Source organism: Myotis myotis, unplaced genomic scaffold (assembly GCF_014108235.1).
Source record: "Myotis myotis isolate mMyoMyo1 unplaced genomic scaffold, mMyoMyo1.p scaffold_m19_p_2, whole genome shotgun sequence".
NCBI classification, from domain to species: domain Eukaryota; kingdom Metazoa; phylum Chordata; class Mammalia; order Chiroptera; family Vespertilionidae; genus Myotis; species Myotis myotis.
Genome location: NW_023416324.1, coordinates 152,362,382 through 152,385,661, shown reverse-complemented (window position 1 = coordinate 152,385,661; position 23,280 = coordinate 152,362,382). Strand labels below are relative to the sequence as shown.

At 37.4% G+C, this 23,280-nt stretch overlaps 1 protein-coding gene across 9 annotated transcripts in view; it reads left to right on the top strand.

Moving 5' to 3' along the window:
• Positions 1-23,280, top strand: part of ZBTB20 (zinc finger and BTB domain containing 20) — an 892,970-nt gene that overhangs the window by 163,072 nt on the left and 706,618 nt on the right. For all 9 annotated transcript variants that reach the window (XR_004974420.1, XM_036352745.1, XM_036352742.1 and 6 more), the window contains one exon: positions 8,297-8,347. The gene's annotated coding sequence lies outside the window, so the exon portion shown is untranslated. The remainder of the gene's footprint in view (positions 1-8,296; positions 8,348-23,280) is intronic.

The window sequence follows — 23,280 nt, the reverse complement described above, 5'->3', positions numbered from 1 at the left end:
GGAGTGGCGGGGAGAAGTCAATGGGGGAAAAAGGAGACTCATGTAATACTTTAAACAATAAAGGATTTAAATTTAAAAAATTAATAAGGAAAAATTAGTTAAAAAATACACTCCCCTTTTAGAAAGAACGAGACAACTCATAAGAAAATAGTTAATAATTAGGGTTGTCTTTATAAGGCATCTTAAAAATCCTTGTTATGTCCTGGGGTCACTATGTAGTCAGTACAATCTCCTCTGTGTACATAGTTAGAAATTTGTAACATTAGAAGACAAGTGGCCTTTATGTGGGTCCTTGGCTTCTTGAAATATTATACAGATTTTCGTGAACAGGCCCTTGGTTTTTATTATCTCCACAGAGGGACTTATGACCCCCCAAAAGATTAAGAGCCATCCTCTAAAGTAGTATAACATTTTCATCTTTAATGAAGATAAAATTACAAGCCATTTACCAAGGCAGAACAAACTTACTAGTGTATCTTAGGTTTTTAGTTAAAATGATCAAAACAGCCGAAACCGGTTTGGCTCAGTGGATAGAGCGTCAGCCTGCGGACTGAGAGGTCCCGGGTTCGATTCCGGTCAAGGGCATGTACCTGGGTTGCGGGCACATCCCCGTGGGGGATGTGCAGGAGGCAGCTGATCGATGTTTCTCTCTCATCGATGTTTCTAACTCTCTCTATCTCTCTCCCTTCCTCTCTATGAAAAATCAATAAAATATATATTTAAAAAAAAAATGATCAAAACATAAACTTTATTCACCCTTAGCTAGCCAAAAATTTTAATTAACCTGTATTCCAGGTAATTGATGTTAAATTGCCTCAAGTACAATCATTCTTCAGTATATTAGCTGAACTGGTTTTTGGTCCAGAGGAAATGATGATTTTTGTCTACTGTTCATTCTTTCTTTTCGTCCTTCTAGTTTCAGAGTTACTAACATTTTCCATAATTTCATAATTGTTTTTTTTCATATGATATGCTTAGAAGTAAGAGCATTCTATAAATGTTTGCTGCAAAACCATTACTCTATCAATCTCATTAATATAATTTAGTACAGAGTATTTCAACTCATTCTGTTCAAAGGTATTATGGAATAAAATATCTGAAAGAGGACAGTGGGGCATTGGCATGAGTGAATTTTTTAAAATTTATCTTTATTGTTGAAAATATTATGGATGTCCCTTTTTATCCCCCATTCACCCCTGCTCCCTCCTTCCCACAGCCTTCACCACACTATTGTCTGTGTCCGTGGGTTAGGGCATGAAGGGAATTTTACAGACCTCTGAAATCTTAATGTTTTGCATTTCTTATGTACTTGTGCAACTGCGTAAATTCACATTTACTTTGGTGTTTTTTAATTATTTTTATTAAAACATTTTAATAGAATATTTAAGAGTAATTGTTTTATGGATCCTTAGCAAAGTATACATTCCAGGCTCAAAAACTTTAAAGTTTTTGTTGAAGAAGATTAAGTAAATAATTTAGAAATACATTCTGTTTACCTGTTTTTTAATTTTTATTAGGCCAGTTGGACTGTGTGCCTTTTATATAGTCAATGAGTTTTAATTTATTTATTTGTTAATGTGTTGGTTTTTAATTAATTTATCTAAGGCATTCTGCTATTGGGAAATAAAAATAAACAGGGTAAAGCTGCACCGTGATAAAGGAATGGGCTTGGGTTACTTTTAAAGAGACAAGTGAGAAAAAAAGAAATTGATTGGATTTTCAGGTTAAATGCAGTATTTAGTACATAATCTTTCTGAACTTTTTCTCTCTGTTTGGAAGGGAAACTGAAATACCTAACATCAAGTATAATTGAGTCAAGTGAATGGTCTTTTGTTGTTGCCCTAGAGCTCTGCTCAGTGGAATTTGATTTTAAATGGCTTTAGTATGGGGTTTAGCCAGGTCACTATTACAGATTCTTGGAGGATGTCTGCCATAGAACTTGTTAGATTTGTCTGGTGTTTTAAAAACTATAATAATATCCATAGCCAGAATGAATACCTCCACTAGAACTAAATTAGTCTTTTCCAGACTTAGAGGGAATGCATCTTGTTCTCTTGACCATGTATGTACACTTTTTCTGACATTGTTTAAGGATTATAAATTGGTTTTCATTTGCCAGTTTTGATGAAATACACCGAACTTAGTATTTAAATTTTTATTTAATAAGACTTCATTTTACCTAACAATTGATAGAGAAGGAACAGTCTTTAGGAGTTTCCATTTATTTTGTCCTAATGTGTTATTTGCTTACCGTACTTTGAATTTTTACTTATTTGAAATTATACTCCTCCTGCTTTCAAAACTGATTTGACATAGCTTCATCTGTTCTCTCTTATGGAATATTTTGTTTGTCTCTTAATAGTGGTCCTACTATGTTTTATGTGGTTTCTCTTACAATAGTATGCTTACTATATAAATATAACCTCAAAATTCATATTTTCTACATTCTAGGTTGTGGCTTTAAAAAAATTAATTAAAATTAGCTTTTTAGGAATCTGATAAATACCATTATAGGTAGTTGATTTTAAAAATAATTACAAATCTTGTTTTGTTTTGTTTTTTTTAATTGATATTTCAAGAGAGGAAGGGAGAGAGAGAGAGAAGCATTTATGTGTGAGAGAAACATCCATCAGCCACCTCCACATGCTCCCTGACCAGAGATTGAAACCACAGCCTGTGTGTGTGCCCTGTCTGGGATCAGACCCACCACCTTTGTGGTGTACTGGATGAAGCTCCAACCAATGACACTACTGGCCAGGGTTCTTTTTCTTTTATTGTTGTTCTGTTTCTTCACCCGTCTTCTTTTCTCAAATTTAACCTATGCAGTTAATAAAGGTGGCTTTTGCAGAAATAGGGACAGATAGACATTTTCAAATGGCTTTCTTAACATTCAGGAAATCTAATAATATGTCATCAATTTTTTTTTCTTCTGAAACGTAGAACAAGTGTCTTGTTAAAGTCCTTTTTTGTTTATAAAAGGGTGGCTCAGTTGGTTGGAGCATTGTCCTATATACCAAGAGATTGCAGGTTTGATTCCTGGTCAGAGCACATACCTAGGTTTTAGGTTCAATCCCTGGTCAAGGCACATACAGGAGGCAACCAATTGATGTTTCTCACAACGATGTTTCTTTTTCTCTTTCCCTTCCTCTCTAAATTCAATAAAAACATATCCTTGAGTGAGGATTTAAAAAAAAAGGTAATTTGTGTTTATTGTAGAAACTTTGAAAATATATTATAAGAAGAAAAATGTCTGCCATAGCCTTAGTGTCTGAGATAGGTATCAGGAATAATCTACACTAATAAGAGAAAGATGCAGATTGACCGTACCTTGGCAATGCCCACCAGCCAATCAGGAGTGAGCATGCAAATTAACCAAACAAAGATGGCAGGTTAATTTGCATATTCAGGCACCAAGCGACCGGGGGCAGGGCGGGACGCTTGCGTCATTGTGATGGCGACGACGCAGGCGTTTTGCACCGCCCCAGCTGCTCCGGGCCTCTGGGCAGCGTGGGAAGGTGGAAAAGAGGCTCTGGGCTGGAGCAAAGGCAGAAAGGCAGCTCTGGCCAGAGCGAAGGTGGTGCCGGCAGCCAGGAAAAGGAAAGCCTATTCTTGCATGAATCTTCGTGCATCGGGCCTCTAGTTTAGTCTATAAGTCCTTACATGCTTTTGCTAATACATACATGTTTTTTTCTAATACATACATACAGATCTGCATTTATATATACATATGACCAAATATTATCATAGTCTCTCTCTGTCTCTTCCCATATATTAAATATTAAAATTGGTATCTTATTATCATTTTATAACCTGCTTCTTAAGCTTAATGGCATATTGTAAATTTTCACTTAACACATTTAATGAAAGTTTATCATTATATCACATATAATTTATTTAACCAGCTCACTACTATGGAATTTTTAAGTTATTTTAATTTGCATTTCTTTCATTGGTATTACAAATTAATATTGCTTTATATATGTCTTAGCTTTTGATTCTTCTATTATGAAATACATGTTTATTTGAAAAAAAGATTCTTTTCATTTATTTATAGGTAAAGGTTATTAAACATGAATATCATATACATTAAAATATTTTTATTTGTTGTTGGCTTCCTAATTTTTTGAAGATATTTTTGGACTTGTAAAACATTTTTATTTTCAGTAGTTACAGTCATAAATCTTTGTGCTTAGGTATATACTACTGCCATGTGCCTCAAAAGGTCTTCTCTCCTTGAAGTACAGAAAATTATACACATATTTTTTCTTAAAGCTCTTGAGCTTTAGCTATACTAATCCAATTTATATTTTGATGTCTGATAGGAGCTAGAAGACAAAATTCCCCCCCCCCCCCATAAATTAGTCTATTATTTCAAAACTGTGGAAATGCTAACTGTAGCATTTACCTCATACTAAGTCCCTATGGGCTGTTCTAATTATTTGTCTCTTCTACTGCCAATATTACAGTTATATATAATTCAATCTTTGTTAAAAACTAACCTTGTTCGCTATTCCTTTGCTACATTTAACAAAACCTAACACTTGATATTTTTTTTTATTGTACTCTCCTATTTTGCTGTATTTTTAAAAATGTGAAATAACTTTAAAGCATCAGAAGTACTAAAGATCATTTTGGTTTAATTCAGTTCAAGAAAGATGTATTGAATGTTTGCTATACAGTATCAGACACTGTGCTTGTAATAGGAACACATAAATACATCAGATACCTGTGTAGTAGATTCCTTAGTCTGATTGAGTCAGATGGAGTATGTAAATGGTCAAGAAGTGGACTGATGTTGAAAACTCCATTTTTTTCTGATTCTTCTTTATTACTTTCTTTAATCTATGATTTACTGGATGTAGATATATATATTTACACACACATATATATATATATGGTTCATTTTTTCTTCCTTTTTAATCCATAAATGATTAATTATTAAGCAACTTTGATCTAACAGAATTAAATTGACTCAAGCATATTAAATATGGTGACTTTTTCATGTTCGTATAGCCTGTTTACTTTTTCTAATTAATGAACTGGTAATGTGTAATTCTATTTTTAGTTCTATAAATGTTTACTGAATTCTTGCTAACCACTACTTAAGGAGTTGTAGGAAAATAAAAATGAATGTCTGACACATTTATAATCTAGTGGGGGAATTTACCATTTATAAAAATAATAGCAACATAAAACAATAGTCATTGAGAATACTGTTTGCTGAGTGCTAGCCATGTTATGAGAAAGGTAATATATGTCTTGTTTAATCCTTGTAAGAGCTAACATAGTCTACCAGATATTTTTTTACTGTATTCCTCACTTTACTGAGGTCTTTTCTTATTGTCAGCTCCTCTGAGTTTTTCTGTTCAAACCCATTTAAAAATGCTGTTACCTTGTGTTTTTTTTTTCCTTCATAGTACTAATTATATAACACTAGAGGCTGGGTACACAAAATTCCTGCACTGGGGGAGGGAGGTGTCTCTCAGCCCGGCCTGTACCCTCTCACAATCTGGGACCCCTCGGGGGATGTAGCAGCGCTCTAAGCAGCAGGCAGCCAGTGAGGAGTCAGAACCAGGGCTCGGCGCTGTGCTGCTCATACTCATCTTGGCCCGCTGTGCCTGCTTCCACCACCTGTAGTGCTGCTGTGGAGTCAGGAGAGGCTCCCGCTGCTGCAGCTGTGCTCACCAGCTGTAAGACTGGCTTTTGGCTGAGCGGTGCTCCCTTTGTGGGAGCGCACTGACCAGCAGGGGGCATTCTTGAGCATCCCCGCCCCCCCCCCCCCCCCCCATTGGTTAGTTCTTATCATGGGTATTGGTTGACCAGTCATTCTGGTCGTTTCGGTCATTCCATCATAATGGTCGCTTAGGCTTTTATATATATAGATTATAAGCTTTAACATTATATATGCTTGTTTGTTTCCCTGCTAGAATGAATATTGAATGGAAGACTATAAACAATGGGTTGTAGCAGTTTGGGGTTGCAAAGGGCAAAGTTTAATTTAATTCATAACATTTTACTTCCTTAAGCATAAATTTCTTCATCTGTAAATAGGTGTAGACTTAGTGCCTGTTTCATAGGTTGGTCAGGTTGTTCATTCTTTTATTCAATAAATATTCATTGATCTCCTACTCTGTAGCAAACACCATTTATGAAAATGGGGTAATACAGTGAAAAAGACAGTACTGACCTCATGAAACTTTCATCCTAGTGGGAGAAACAGACAATAAATAAATAAAAATTAATTTCATAACATATCATGTAGTAGCCAAATTAGTTTTCTCCCAATTGTCCTTCCCTACTTCATCCCTACAATCTGAACATTTTTTTCTTTTCCATTCCTAGTTATCCCTTGTTTATCCATGAATAATGGTTCTTATCTCAGTCCTCCTAAGAAATTCTAATTTTCAGTGCCTCTTCTAAAGTTTGGTGTTGCAGAATAAGTGTGATATTACTCACATAGCCTGAATATAATAGGACCATCACCTTCCTTTTCTGGATCCTGTTTATATCTATCAGTAGAGTCTACATTCAGGATTCTTTTGATTTACTGGTGTGGTTTGTTGTTTGATTATTTGTTTTCCCTTTGTAAAATATTGTTTATGCATATTAAAGATCCCAGCAATTAAAATTCTTGACTTTTTTATTTTTATTTTAGTAGGTCTTTCAGTATAGATGCACTGTTTTATAGGATTGGGATATATATATATATATATATATATATATATACACACACACACACACATTTCCATTAGCAAAACTGCTTGAGTCTCTGTGGAGATTATTAGTAAATATGACCTGAAGGTCATAACTGAGATTTCATAGCAAATTTGGATCACATTCCAAAGACATATAATATCAAACTGAATTTTTAATAGGAGAATTGCTTCTAGTTAACTTTTTTCAAGTTCAAATTCACTGAATTGGCTTCAAAGGCACCTCAACATCCTGCCTGCTTAACTGCTCCCAGTCCCAGCTTTGATTCTATATAATTCATTTATTTGACATCCCTCCCTCCAAATCTGGGTAGGATCTTATGATTACCCTTACTTGCTAGGACAGGAAACATGACACCATGTTATCACGTCCATGCATTAGGTGCTGTAGACCAGTTCCAGCTATTTTGAACATGTTACCCTCTGCTTCCTATTTCTTTCCACCCACTTATTTTTTTTTCCTTTCTGGATTGTCTTTTTTATGCACATCTCTCTGACTTCACTCACTATTTTGAGGATAGGGCCTGGGTCTTTCCTACTTGTATATTTTCTAACTCACCAGTGATTACCAGTATATTGTGTATAGTAGATCAGAGAGTCTTTGCAAACTTTCTGATAATTAAGAATAAAAAAATAAATGGGGTAAAGACTATTTGGAATTCGTTTTTTAAAATTATCCTAATATATAAAGAGCCAGGGTCCGTCACGACCTAAACATCTGGATGAACAACCGAACACCAGGCTAGGGTCCTGGCTGGTGCAGCAGAAGTCAGTCCTGGGTCCTAGCCTTGTGGCAGGAGTCAGTCCTGAGTCCTGGCCGCCTGCAGTGTGGTGGCGGGAGGGAGCTGTGGGCCCCAGCCGCCCTTGGCTTGGCGGCCTGAGAGAGCTGTGGGAAAGGAGACATGCTGCCATTGGACTGGCCTCTTGATCCCTCCCCACTGGCCCGCAGGCCCAGGGAACTAGAGCCTTGCTGCAATTGGACTGGCCTCTTAGTCCCTCCCCCCACCCGAGGGCTCTGGAGAACCAGAGTCATGCTGCGATCTGGGAATCTTGGTCCCTCCCCACACCCACAGGCTCCAGGGAACCGGAGTCATGCTGCGATCAGACTGGCCTCTTGGTCCCTCCCCACCAGCCCGCAGGCACAGGGAACCAGAGCCATGCTGCAATGGGACTGGACCATATGGATGGGTCCCAGATTGTGAGAGCATGCAGGCTGGGCTTAGAGACCCCCCCCCCCCCCAGTGCACGAATTTTTGTGCACCAGCCTCTAGTAGAAATATAAATGTAAAAACCTTTATTTGTGTAGATTAAGAAATCTTTTAGTAATACTATAATAAGTAACCTATTCTCCATATAAACCCTGTATATATAGTGGTTTATATTATATATTTGTGCCACATTTTACTGAGTACTTGTTCTGCACATACACAAATGAACATGTTAGCCTATTTTATAAAAACTATAAATATTAATTGACATATACAAACTTAGCTATCTACTTTTTATAACTAGTAATAAAGATATTATGAAAATCTAAATTGTTTCCTTAGCAGACTTCTAATTCTAAGCTTTTCTTTTTACAGTCACACAAAAGAAGTGGTAAGACTTGCCTTTTGAGACCCTGAAGGCTAAAGGTAATAGTCAATGAGATTTCCTTGAATGGGTTTTATCTTCTTGAAAAGTTTTATAGTATTTAAGTGTTTGGGTTTATAAACTGAAGTCTTTCCTTTATTGCCCTTTAATGCATTATATATATCCTTTTCTATGTCTGCTTAAAGAATAATCTGAAATTATAAGTCAAAAAAGAAGAAAGCTTGTGTCATCTGAGAATATGTCAGCCTAATTAGGTGTTGTTGTATCCTTTCTTCCTTCTATATGGGAATGTATTATGGCCCCTCTCCTTATTAAAATCAGTTTGGAACTCTTCTAATTCTATACCTTTCCCTTTTCTTAAATAGGCTTATTGACTCAAAACTAATAACTCAGTACCTATTCCTCATCAGAAAAAGCTTTATAACTAACTATAAAAAAATAAAAATGCATTTTTTTGGGAACAGCAAAACTGTTCAGATGAGATTTCATGGCTACCAAGTCCAGAATTGCAGGCAAGAAGTTTACAATCGACTTGTGTCCCTTCATTGTGTATAAAGAGCTCATAGGGATTAAAGAAGTTTTCTTAGACAAGAGGGGGCTATAATTACTTTGCTTCTTACATACATGGTTAGATCTTCCAATGAGAATAACATGGTAGGGTAATTTATTATAGAAGAGTAAATCATAGATTACATTGGAGGGATGGGGTGGTATGCTCCAACCATCAGTTTTGTGAATACATACACTTAAACATGTGTGATAGCTTGTTTTTCATTTCTTTACACCAGTGCACACCTCAAACATTCTATTTAGCAGTGGGATATGCAAATTGTTCCAAATGCAGCAGCAGTACTTTCACCTGAATGTCAAAACTGTCAGGGAGCTTTAAATCAAATCTTTATAACACTTAAAAAAAGTACCCAGCCCCAAGATTGAGGCATCAAACTAACTGCAAAAACTTGACTCCCATACTTTCAAACAGCTCTTATATGTCAACAGGGTAATGTCAAAGTTCTAATTCACCTGCTTTCTAATTTTAACCTTTTAAGGGCTTTAGTTTATTTGGCTTAATTATGATATTTTCAACAAATTAATGATAAATGCCTTGATTAATAAAATCAAATGTCAGAGAAAATGACAACTTGATGAAAAATTAATACTCAGCAATATTTTAAGGTACAGAAGTACTAAAGATGTATCTTAAACTTCATCAGCTCTTTTTGAAAGTCGGTAACTAGAATTTTTCTTGAACCAAAGTTTTCATAACCACATGTGTAGATGCATTTTAGCAATATAATTTTCAGCTGTTGCTTTTACTATTAGCTGTTATAGATAGAAATGTATTCTTACATTCTCTCTCCTTGACCCCATAATCTTTTTTTAAATAATATTTTTATTGATTTTAGAGAGGAAGGGTGAAGGAGCGAGACAAAGAAACATCAACGATGAGAGAGAATCATTAATCAGCTGCCTCCTGCACAACCCCTAGTGGGGATTGAGCCTGCAACTAGGGCATGTACCCTTGACTGGAACCAAACCCAGGATCCTTCAGTCCACAGGCCAATGCTCTATCCACTGAGCCAAACCAGCTAGGGCCCCATAATATTTTTTTTTATTTCACAGAATCAAGGTAATATTTTCTATTTGCGTTAGTTCTAGAGAAGAAGCTGTCATACCGAGTCTACATAGCAACGTGTGTGTGTGTGTGTGTGTGTGTATTTCAAGAGATTTCATGGTGTAAAATGTAGTAATTGGTGATTGGATACCTGCTAGACTATTAATTCATTTGTTTATGAATATTTCAGCTGTCAGATTTTAAAATTATTCAGTAAAATAATATATACACAGAGAGAGCATAGCCTTTCAAAGAGAAATTGATTTTAACAAGGGGATTGCTTTTTTAAAATATCTCTTTTTCTAACATCTTATTAAAATACCTGAATAACAATAAAGAATTGTAACTTGCTTCCCCCCTATAAACTGTTGTTTAAATTAAAAACAAAACAGAACACTGAAGTATAAGAAATATGACTTTTATGTTTCTCCTTTAACTGGAGATCATGTAGTTGAAAGATTTTTAAAAACCTCATGTATATTTTTTATCTTCACAAATACCAGGATGAGTTTTTTATATGAATACTTAAATATTCTATTAAATGTTATGTGGAAATGGTAGTATGCAGGATTACAGTCCATGTTGTTTTTTTATTTTCATATATCAAAGATTAAGCTGCCAACCAAACGCAGGAAGGTATGATGGCCTCTTCTGTGTTGTACTTTTGTTTGGTTTGGTTGTTCAGGGATAAAAAGACCCACATAATATACTGTCAGTAAAATGAACTCACTTTGACCATCTGTTCGTGTAATGACATGATGGTTATACCCATCAACAGACATTTTTGCCAACTAATGATAAAGTCACTTTTTTCCTGTATATCCTGACAATTTCCAAGTAGTTGTTTCAGGTATGCTACTATGCATAGTAAGATAAACAGAGGTAAGTGCTGGTAACATTCTGTAAATACAGTATATGCCAATCACAAGGGGAAACATTATTGAAGAGAGATTTCTAGTACTATTAAAAACTGGAGTTGGATTGTGCTGACTCTTCCCTTAGCTGGCAATAGGCTTTATTGTTTTTGTGTCATGCCTGGTTCCAAGCCTCCAGTCTGTCCTGGCAAAGCTGCTTGATGAGGAGAAGCCACCAGCATAACTGCCCTGACTGCTTACATACCTGTCATGAATAATAGATTCATCAGCTAGTTAATCATTGCATTGTATCTGTCTCTGTTCCTTCTTAGCTGATCACTGCCCAGAGGAGTTTAAGTTCCATTGTAACACAAAGCTTCTATTATGTTTCTATACTTGCATTTATTTGTATGCAAAAGCATTCATTCTTTCATTTTTCATATACCAGTAATAAGATATGCCCCACTTCTTTGACAGGTCTCAAATTAGATATTAAACAAAGTGCATCCCCTAACCCCCTTTTCCCTGTTTATTCTATTTTTTGGCCTTTCATCAATTTATTTTCTCATGTGAACCAACTAACTTTTATTTATTAGTTAAAAATTTAATTAAGGAACTACTAATATATATCTCACAATCCACAACTTTATAAGTTTTTAGCTAAGATTCTAGTTATTTGGGATAAGTACTATAATTGAATGTCATCCTTTTCCCAAAATGTCTATAAATAAAGAAGTTAGACTGAAACAAAAAAATAATCTCGAAAAGGCTTTTGCTTCGTATTACATTTTTTGATTTTAGCAATGAGGACAATGGACTTGACTTTACTCAGAATTATTAGTTTCAGGGAATTGAGTTATAATAATTTATACTTGATGCTTGAATTAACACATATAACTATCAGTTGATGTTCTTTGAGGAATCTAAATCTCATGGAAAATTAAAGTTTTAGACTCTCTCTTAAAAAAAAAACCCACAAATATTATTTAAAAAAAGTTCTTTAATGGACTTACAATACCATAACTCCCAGTTTCAGTACTTAAATTAGATAATATCTTCTCTCTAAATGACTTTTTAGTACCTTTGGAAACTGTGTTCTCTCCTTTAAGCCTACTGTCTTTTATTATGGAGCTCAACTGAATGAGACCTTACTAGCTTTCAGAGTTTCCTAATGTATATCTTAAGTATCAGAAGAACTATCAGTCCATTTAAGTAGGATTTATTTACCTTATTTGTTTTCTTTGGAAGCTTGTGTTTATTAATTGAGTAAAGTATGCTCATGAAACACACTGATGAATAGAGCAATCAAAAGATATCAAGAGAAACCATGAACATTGTCTACCATATGTAGGGGATTTGTGTTTCTTGCCTGAATGCTGCATTTATTCTTCCTCCCTATCTACTGTTTCCTCCAATATTCAGATATCTCTTTATATCCTTTAGTGATGACAAGATCTTTTTTTATTTCTCTAATGAAGTGGGAAGCAGATTAACATGCTTTCTTCCTGGGAATTAGACTACTTATTGTAGTACCGCTCAACATATATTTGTAATACTCCCCAACCCCTACCCACAGCTAATTAGTGACTTTAAGAACTAGGGAAAATGTTGGTTGTGCGGTGGCTCTATATTTACCAGTGATCATGGAGGTGTTACTAATACACTTGTCAGTATTAAAAAAGAATTAAGTAAATAAAGAGCCAGATGGTGAAGCCCAGGACCTATGAAGAGCCCAGTACGTGTGGGCTGGTCCAATGGAATGACAGAAACATATTACCAGACTAAGTGGAATCAGAGTTAGGCTTTCACTTATAAGAAAAAGGCCATTTTTCAAATGTGTTTTCTTATGGTAGCGTGACTTACATGTTCAGATCTCCCTTTTACTAGTAATATTTCCCTGTACATCAAAAGCCAGCAGTGTACCACTGTACATGTACCAGAAAAGTCTCTTGGAATTGGACGTAGTAGCATCAAAGTACAGCAATTACCATGTGAGCATTTTTTCTGGTTAAGAGAAGAATCCTGCTTTATTCTCTCACAAAAACCTATGTTATTACTATTATTTATTTATTACATTTTATTATAATTGAATATTTGTGTCCTTCAATAGACTCTTTGGCTCATGATATAAGGAATCTGGTTATATAGCGGCTGTAGTGCATTGCCATATGAGGAAGTAATAAATAATCTTAGTATTTTGTTATACTAAAAGCATTATAATAATGGTTATAATAAAATTAACCCAAAGAAACAAAGAAAGCAAACTTCCTTTCTTTCCTATGATTTGTCTTTACATGTATACATATATAAACATCTTGTTTCCCACTCTAATTTCCATCTTTTTCATTTTTCATCTATTTTAGTTTTAAATGTGTTTCAAATCTTCTCAGTTTCTAGGTTAAGTGGATGGATCAGTGAATTACTGGGAATGTAAAATGCCTAAATAGAGTGTACATTTAAAAAAACTTTCCCCCCCCATAATCACACAAATAATACTAGAGGATATTAAGCTAAACATAGGTCTCCCACCTTGCATCGCTTCATCCATCTTTCTATCATACAGCAAGTATTTATTGAATTTCTGCTCTGTGCCAGGAACTTCTGAGGTGTTAGATATAACTGTTGAACGTAAAAGTACATAGTCTTTAAACTTGTGGAGTTCACAGTCTAATAGGAAAATATAATAAACACATAAATATTACACACATGGCTATATAATTAAATTAAAAAATTAAATTTTGCTGGACTTCTCAATTTTGGCACAGTTAGGGAATTTGGTCTGCAATGGGAGAATTAGCTTCAGTAGCCTGCCTTATTAATAGTAGATCACTTCTAGATTAAAAAATGCAGGCAGGCCAAATTAATTCAAATTATATTTTAAGGTACAAGTGGCCTTGGGATGATGGGTGGAGCAATACTTGTTTTCAAGGTGAGTAATAAAGAAAAGTGTTGTAAACTTCGGCTTAATATATATCAATATATATTTTCAAATCTCAAATTGAAAAATCAGAGGGATAATTTCTAACATTTTTTAATTACAAAAAATATTTATTTTAAATAGTTTATTGATAGTTCTGTGAATTGGGTTGTAGGAATAGTGATGGAGGAACAGGTGATGGAAATGTATATTTATTTCTTCTTCTCTTCAGACATGTGTGTAGAATATTCTTGTGTTCTGATCAAATTGTTTATTATGCTCTGTTTGGATGTGTGTCCTGTTTGGCCTTCCTGCCTTGCATGCTCATTCAAAGGCATACCAACTCATTATGCTGGATTTAGCCTTGTTCAGTAAAAAGGCCATTTTCTCCATCAGCTGTCCACTTGGACATACATTCTTTTTATTCTCAAAAAGATTTTATATTCATTCAGCATGTATTAGATGGATTTGTCAAATTACTCACAGATAATCAGTTTTTTAAAGTTATAATTTGAGCTATGACCTCTCAAACTGTGAATTATAAGGTTTGACCCTTTGGTTTACTGTTTGACATAGCAGCCATTAATTACAGTTTTTAAAGGACATTTTATTTCATTTAGAATTTGTATGATGAAAAAAGTTGGAGTATTTTCCATTTAACTTTCAAGAATAAGTTCTGAAATGTAAATATAAAAATGTGTACATTGGAATATAATAAATAGCTGGCTTGCATATGCATGCTATATTGAAATGTATTTATGCATATTTCTAGCAGCACATTAAGTCTGTTATACTACCTATAGAAATAAAAATTTCAGTATAATAACCTGTGACTTACACAAAGATTATACTTATTTTATATAACTCTTGTATCAGGATGAGACCAACTTTTAAATATGTTTATCATGGTGATAGAAACTTTATTACCATTTGAATCTAGTCTTTCTCTTTTCCTTGCACAGGAATTCAGAAGTAGGTGCCTATGAATGCCCAGTGTCTGACAGTAATTTTGAAATCCTCAGGGTGGTTCAGAGTAGCATAGTAGGGGAGACTATAAGTTTATAGTGAATTGAAGGACATAGCGGAAAGCTCAGTTTAGCTAAGTGCAGAAAGACTTTCAGATGTGTGGGTCTTTTTGATAGTTTGGGTTGCACTCTTTTTCTTTTAGACCCATTAGTTTGTGGTTTTAAAGGAAATGTTTGCCTCTAATTTTTTTTTCTATAAGCAGTCAGGATATACTGACTAAAGGTAGAATTTTCAAAAGGCAAAAATGTTTCTGAAACTAACCGTAAACACTCTCTATTTAAAGAACATTGAATCATGTTTATATTTTCCAGAATGCCCTGAGATATGTATCTACCAGCTCCTCTCCCCGCTAGCTTCTCTTAATATGTAATCATCCAATCTTTTAGGTGGGTAACATCTTAGGAATCTTATTTTCCTATTACAAAAAAACAATTCTTTGAACTAAATGTAAGGACTTGTAAATACATTATGGGGATTTTTAAATATGAAAACAGTTTTCAGAGATCAGTAGGCTCAGAAAAGTTCATTTTAATTTTCAAGATTTATACTGGTCTCATTTTGTTTGGTAAAGATATTTTTTCGCCTTTTCCTATATCTCATATTAGTTAATAGCTAATACAGGATGACAGAATTTTTTTTAATTTAGTAATTTTTATTTTATTTTATTTTTTTTGAGAGAGAGGGAGAAAGAGAAAGGGTGAAAAAGAGAAACATCAGTTTGTTGTTAACATCCACTTACAAATGCATTAGTTGTTTCTTATTGTGTTCCCTGATTGGAGATCAGACTTGCATCCTTGGCATATCAGGACAACACTCTAACCAACGAGCGACCCGGCCAGGACCGACATTAAAATTTTAAAAAATTTTGTCCCAATCTACTTTCTGAGCACCTAACTTGAAAATTTCTCTTCCATCTCATCTCCTTTCCCTAAGCTCACAATTCTTTCTGCCTACACTGCACTACTAGCTGCCTTAACACACCATGGTCTGCCATGCTTTGTGCCTGTTCTCAATGCTCATTCAGCCTTTTGTGGCCTTCCTGTAACCCAGAAAAATGCTATGTCCCTAGAGGAGGCCTAATTTATCCTCTACTACAGAATCAACACATCTTTCTTAGTGCCTCCTTCACATTTATGCACATGAGCATAACACTTAACCCATTGTGTCATAGTTTTTACCTATGTACATCTCCTTTCCCAGAGGATAAGCTTCATTAGGGGAAGGAATATGCCTTCTTCATTTTTGTGATTAGTTCAGACCAGGTTCTCAATAAATGTATTTTGAAAACTGGCCTGTCAGACTTAGAGGAACTATATCATCAGTTATACTAAGAATTTATCTACAACACAAACATGGCAAAAAAAGGATCCTTTAAAAATTGTGTGTACTAAATTTCCTTTGGGTCAACATGATTTCCTTAAAGTCTGGGTATTTGTTTTGGTGCTTATTTTTATAGCTTAGTAAGGAAACAGAAGTTTTCCCCTAGCTATATATATAAAAGCCAAGAGACTGAACGGCACAAGGACCAGGATGACCAAAACGACCAGTGGCTATGATGTGCACTGTGGTGGCCAACCTGCCCGATCGGGGGCGGGGCTAGCCAGCCAACCACCCGCGGCCCTTCCCCCCTGCTAGCCCTGCCCCCGATCAGACCCCGCCATCCTGATTGGGGCCAGGCGGCTGGACCTCACCTGTGCATGAAATTGTGCACTGGGCTTCTAGTATACTATAATAAGTTTAAATACAATTTTAAGACAAAAGACATTTTTAGTTAAAAAAAAAAACCAGTGACTTGTAAAAGTAGTTTTAGATCTTAACACTTGAAATGATAACATTAAAGGATTAATATGGAAAGTCTTAGGAGTGTTTGATACTCTAATTTTATACAAACCACTATTGATGATTGTACTTAGTTTGAGATAGCTTTTTATATGTAGACTTACCAAAGCTCTGAAATTTAGGCAATAATTAGCTTCTCAAATGGATCTGTTTGGAAAGCATTATAAAATAATAGCTCTCTTCCCAAAGAAAGATATAGTTGTGTGAAGGCTGCACTTACTTAATGGTGTCTCAGCTGAAACAGGTGCCTTACTTGCTTTGTTCCCTAGGAGCAGCTTTATAGGTTTAAGCACTAAGTATATGGCCCACAGTGGCCCTATTAACAAATCAGAATGAGGCCAAGGGAAAGCTCATCTAGGACCCACACACCTCAATGCAGTTAGTAAACAGAGAAACTAACTCTCATTAAGCATAATTAAACCTACTATTGACTATAAACTGTTACTTACCTTAAACTTCTCTGTGGAGAGTATGGAAAGGGATTAACCTAACAGATTGGGACATTAATTACTACCTCTTTCACATTAAAGCTACCATCAAGAAGGGCTGTATTCATAAATAAAACATAGAAGGGATTGAGAGACTGAAAATATGTAAATTTACTTTATGGAAAGGGAAAAAAAAGCCTAAATTTAAAAAGAGAAAAAGAGAGAGAGAGAGAGCTGTGAGCAATGCTAGCCCTAGCAAAATGGAACTCTTGCTAATTATTACAAAAAATAGGCCGAAATGATTGCAAAAATGTGTCCTTGCCTCTAACTGACATACGATTTCACAGGAGACTGTGGGTCAGCGAGTCCTCTTTTCTCATTAGAGCTTCCTCCCCTGCTCAACTAACCTGAGATGTTGAAGGGGCTTGTGAGAAAGAGAATTTCTTCCCCACCCCAGTTGCTAGTAGCTCTCTATTTATGAAATTGATTTTAATGTTTGTACAGATGTTTGATATGTCAGCAAGAAAGCACAGTGGTGTTTTTTGTTCAATTAAAATGGTCTGGTAACTGGTCTCCTGTTACTCTTTAATAATCTCCTTCTTGGGTGCAATCTAAAGAGTATGTTGTGAAGGATATAAAAATATCAGCTACAGTTAAGATCTATTGTTAAGTTTTCATATTATATTGCTGCCCCAAGGCAGGAGGCCAGGGTCTGGGAGATAAGAATCCTATTTAATAAAAGAGAAACATGTAAATTGACCGTCCCTCCACTATGCTCACCAGCCAGTCAGGAGTGAGTATCCAAATTAACTCGACAAAGATGGTGGGCCTGTGGGCAGCACGCATGTGCACAGGTGCCGAGCGACTGTGGGCAGGCATCCCGCCCCGCCCTGCCCCAGCTGTTCTGGGCCGGTGGGCAGCACGTGCAGGCGCAGAGTGGCCAGGGTGGGACGGGGCAGGACACCTGGCTTCTGCCCGACCCTGGCCACTCTGGGCCTGTGCGCAGCACACAAAGGCAGGAGCGGTCAGGGTGGGGCGGGATGCCTGGCTTCCGCCCCACCCTGGTCACTCCGGGCAGGTGAGCAGCGCATGCCGGCGTCCTGCCCTGCCCAGGCCACTCCAGGCCTGTGGGTAGCGCTTGAGGAGAGCCTCCTGGCAGGGGAGGTGGGCCCGCAGAAGGTGGCCTGTACTCCCAACATGGCGGCAGTGGTGGCTGTGAGAGCACCAAGTGGAGCCTGTGGGCTGAGCTGAAGTAGTGCCTGCAGGCCATCAGCGCCTAGGAGTGGCTGCGCAAGTTCCTCCTCCTGGCCCAAAAGGTGTGCAATTTCCGGGACAGCCACCGTGGCAGGCCAGATTGACGCCCTCCTGGCCGCACCACAGGGGTTTGCAAATCTGCAAAGCCACAGGCCTTCGGTGCGCACATCCTCTCCTCTCCCCCTGGCATGTGAATGTCCCCCAGCATGCTGTCACTCTCGAGCGCCTGCAACAGTCTCGGACCAAGGCAGACGCAAGTTCTCCCCCGCCCCTCCGCCACACTTCCATCAACCCCAGCATGCCTAAGTCCCCCTCCGGCATACTCATGCCCTTTGGTGAGTGTCTGGGTGTTCTGGGTGCTGAGGGTGGGCACCTGTGAGATGACAGTGAGAGGGCAGAGTGGTGATGCCCTGTTCCCGCGGAGGCCAGTGCAGCTACGAGATCACCTCCCTGGGGCTAATGCAGGTGCTGAGGCAGGAGCAGGTGCAGACAGACATACCTGCTGGGCGTGGGCGGCCCTCGCTGAGGTGCCTTCTGTCAGCGTTCAAGATCAAGAACCCAGGAATTCTGTCCTCTCAGTGAAATGGTGGGATAGTCGGGGCAACTGCAGATGAGGAATGTGTACTTTGGGTGCCAGCACCCATGAGTGAAGGCTGTCCTGACTGAGCCTCGCTTGCTTGGGGCGTAGCGCACTCCTGCCGGGCAGCTGGTGACAGGACGTGCTTTTCCAAGTTAATGAGAGAAAACTGATTCTCCTGCTGCCTGTGAAGGCGGAAAGTGGAATAGGGAGACATGTGGGGAGTGAGCAAGATTCCCTGTCTGGGGGTTCCAAATCTGCTGCTGGTTCCTTTCACTGCTGATTAGAGATATACAGGGTGTCCCCCAAAATGTGTACACACTTTGAATACCTACTAATTCCAATGGGTTTAAGCATGAAAGAAAGAAACAGCAGTGGAGCTGTCATCTGTTAAAAGTGTGGGCACAAACCCGCAGTCAGACATTTCCTGAGGGGGCCCAGATTGGAGAAGGTGCAGGCCAGACTGAGGGGCCTCCTTCCCCCCCACCCCTGTGCACAAGTTTCTTGCCCCGGGCCTGTAGTCTTATATAATAAAAGCCTAATAGGCTAAGTGTCTAGTCATCCGGTCGTCTGTTCAACCAACCAAAGCGTAATATGCTAAGGCCGTTTAAGCACTCACTATGACATGCACTGACTACCAGGGGACAGTCAACCAGTCGACCAGTCGCTATGACGTGCACTGACCACCAGGGGTCAGACATTCAGCTGGTCGACAAGTTGCTATGATGTTCACTGACCACCAGGGGAAAGATGCTCCAACTGGTAGGTTAGCTTGTTGCTGGGGTCCAGCTGATCGGGACTTAGTGAGATGGACCGGACACGCCCTGGAGTCCTCCCATGGTCCCTCCCCGACTGGCCAACCCAACCTCCCGCATCCCTCCCCAGCCCTGATCATGCACCGGGGGGTGGGGGGGTGGGGGGCGATCCCTCAGCCTGGCCTGCATCCTCTCGCAATCTGGGATCCCTTGAGGGATGTCGGAGAGTTGGTTTCGGCCCAATCCTGCAGGCCAGGCCAAAGGACCCCACTGGTGCACAAATTCGTGTACCGGGCCTCTAGTCCTGTATAATAAAAGGCTAACATGCAAATTGACCCCTCAGGAGTTCAACTGACCAGTTCAACTGCTCGCTATCATGTGCAGTGACCACCAGGTGGTGGTGCAGAACAAAGGAAGGCCCTGGCCTGCAGCTGGCAGCCGGAGACACAAGGCTGGCAACCAGCAGCAGGGGAAAAGAAGTCTGCGATGGGCCCTGATCACCGGCCAAGTCTAGGGACCCTACCTGTGCAGAATTTCGTGCACCCGGGCCTCTAGTTTAAAGGGAAAAGCAAAGTAATGACAGTACAAACTTATCTACCAGCTTTAGAATTGTGTTCAAAATCTGTCAGCCTGTCTGTTAGCCCTGAATATATGTTGCTATCTATTACTTGTTTTCTATTTCCTTTCCAATATGAGACTGCATACTCATTTCTGGATTTTCTTATTACTCCAGGGTGGGGTTCTAAGTTTTAGAACTGAACCCCACATACAACCTAGCTTATGATTTGTTGTACTGAGCCATAGTTTTTACATGTTAGGCTTCTAACCAGGTCCTAGTGCTGTGATGCTAAATTTTATCTTTCAGGTGTTCATGAGCACCAGGGTAATATAGTAGTCGTGCATGTGGAAAAGGGAGCCTAGAAATTAAGCTTGGAGTATGTATTTTTATTTAAAGAATGAGGTTTAATTTTAGAATAAAACTCTTAATTTCTCCCCCCTCCCCCTGACCCCCAAATTTAAAGCTAGTTTCACAACTTTCTTGAGATGAACTAATGAAAAAGAAATAATTCATGGACAAAAATCTATCCTTCATTTCCCCAACTGAATAAAAATTTGAAAACTGGTTGGGTGACAGAGGATGAACAAAAACAGTGAGAGTAAGAGTACTTCTGTCCTCTGTTCTTGTAACAATGCTGACGTTACGAAATAACCATAACAATGGCACTTTTATTAATCAGACATATTTATACAGAATTAGTGTTGGCTTCTACTCTATATTACCTTTAGTTTTACATGAACTTTTATTATCTGTGCATATCAAAAGAGACATAAGTGAACAAAGAAGCCCTATTATGAGACAAGTATTTGACATTTTGGGAAGCTCTTATTATAGGGTTTCCTCTTAAGTGAGAATAACAGCAAGGTTGTCATTAGTTGCACTATTACAGACACTGGGTTTTTAAAAACAAAAATGGAGCTGACCTTTTTTCTTGAAGAAGGTTCATGAGAATAATTAGAATGATCTCTTACCTCTAACCAGAGTTGTGTCCATAGTCTTCTTGTTTTATCATGTGAACCAATGATCCCATAAGGCATCTTTTAAGATAATTGTTTTTTCCCTTGGTTTACAGAGCTAGGTAGCTATAAGTTTATCTTATTCTTTTAAAGAGGTATAATCATCTTTAGACTTTTGGAAAGTCTCTAATTAAACCCAAATCCCCCACCATAATATGAACTGAAGCAGGGGATATATATCATTTATAAGTTTACACCCTCCTTAGTGCTTTGGATATCATAGGTATGCAGTACATTTTTAAGGTTATTTTTGTTTTAAATTTGGGCAAGATGAGGTCAGTGAGGAGAGTCACCAAATTAAAGGTAGTTCAGTTAACTATATTTTACACTAGAATGTGATTCATCTTAATTTTGAAGTACATAAAATTTTCAAGGTAATAAATTCACCTGTGTCTCACAAATCACTAAGTTTCCCTTAGTAGCCATTTATGTGTATCCCACTTATTACCTAACCTAAAGCTAGTTATACTTTGGGTTTGTACCATGCTTTTAGTAACAAATCCATTCTTTCATTCACTTAAAAGACATTTATGAGTGCTAGCTATATGTGAAGCATAGAGATATACAAATGAAAATACAGGGTGTCTGCTCTCAAGAGACCAATGGACAGGTGGATTCTCAAACTCAAGAAGAATTCTATAAGTTTTAATATTTTAAGAGAGGCCTAAAATGTTATGATGGGAACATGAACTCTACTTTGGAAAGCAAGAAATAATTCATAAAGATAATACTTGAATGGAGATTTGAAAGATGAATAGGAGTTGATAGATGAAGGGGAGGTAGGGAAGATAATTGTATTGGGAAAGAACATTCTATAAAAAAGTAGCAGTATGCAAGAAGGCTCAGATGAATGAGAAAGCTTGGCTCATTCAGCCATGGTGACTAATTCAGTATAGCTGCATCTTAGGGTGGAAGTAAGAAGTAAAGTTAGATTGGTAATGCTGTTCAGACCAAAAGAAGCCATGAATCCTGTACTAAAGATTTTACCCTATCATTGTTGGTAAGTCATCGAAAGGTGAATATAAGATGATATATTTGAGTGTGTAGCTATAACTTACACTGCATAATGATCAAATACGTATGAAGAATGATTGAAGAGTCTTGAATGAGTCAGCTTCATTGTGAGTTTTAGTCATTTATAAAAGTTAGAAAATGCTACTAGCTGCTGTCTTCTCTCTTTTTCCAGTCTACACTCAGATTTCTGCAAATACGTGTTTATTCTATGTTTTCATTTCTTCACCAGTGCATTCATCAATTTACTCCCTGTGCTTTTGAGGCCTTGTCAATTTACCAAACTAACTCTTATTGAGATCTCATTGAGCATTTTTTATCTTGCTGACAACTTCTTCCTTTTTGAAATGTTGTTTGCCCTTATCTTCCATGGCATCATGCTCTCCTGATTTTGTTCCTAAGTCCCTTGTTATTCCCCTGATATATTATTTGCCAGCATATTCTCTCATATCCAGCTATTAAATGTTGGAGATCCTAAAGGCTGGATCCAAAGCACTTCTGTTGATCCCCAGCATTTTGGATATCTTTATAGCCACAATATGTGACATGCTTTCAGAGAGTGTACTATAATTCTTTTAAGGTTCTTTTTTGGGGACCATGTTTCAAAGTGATATTTGAGTACCTAGTCTTATATTCTTTATTACTAGTGATTTTTAATACTCAACACATGCCTACAGGGGAACTCATATGGTAACTTTGGTTCTAATTTGAACATCTTATAAATTATGTTCTGATATTTATGTTTTAACCTTGGGCAGTTATTATCTTAAAATCTGTTTATTAATATTTAGTATATGGGTAGTCATCAAGCTCTTTATGATTCCTTGATGCTGTGGTTTGGTATTTTACTATCTGAAGAGGGTAGTGAAATCTAAAGGATGTGCAGATGACACTTTGAATTCCATAGTCAAAGTTTATAAAAATGTTTACTTGTCTTTTCCAAGTAAATGTTTACTTGTCTGCACTTCACACTTTGCTTCCTATATCTAAGACAACTCCATGCTGTGGAAATATATATTCTTAATTCCATGTTTACTTAAAATTTCTATGCACAATTTTTGCTATAAAATTTTATGAGGAAGATATATTGTGTATTCTGGTTACTGCAATTACAGATGCTTAT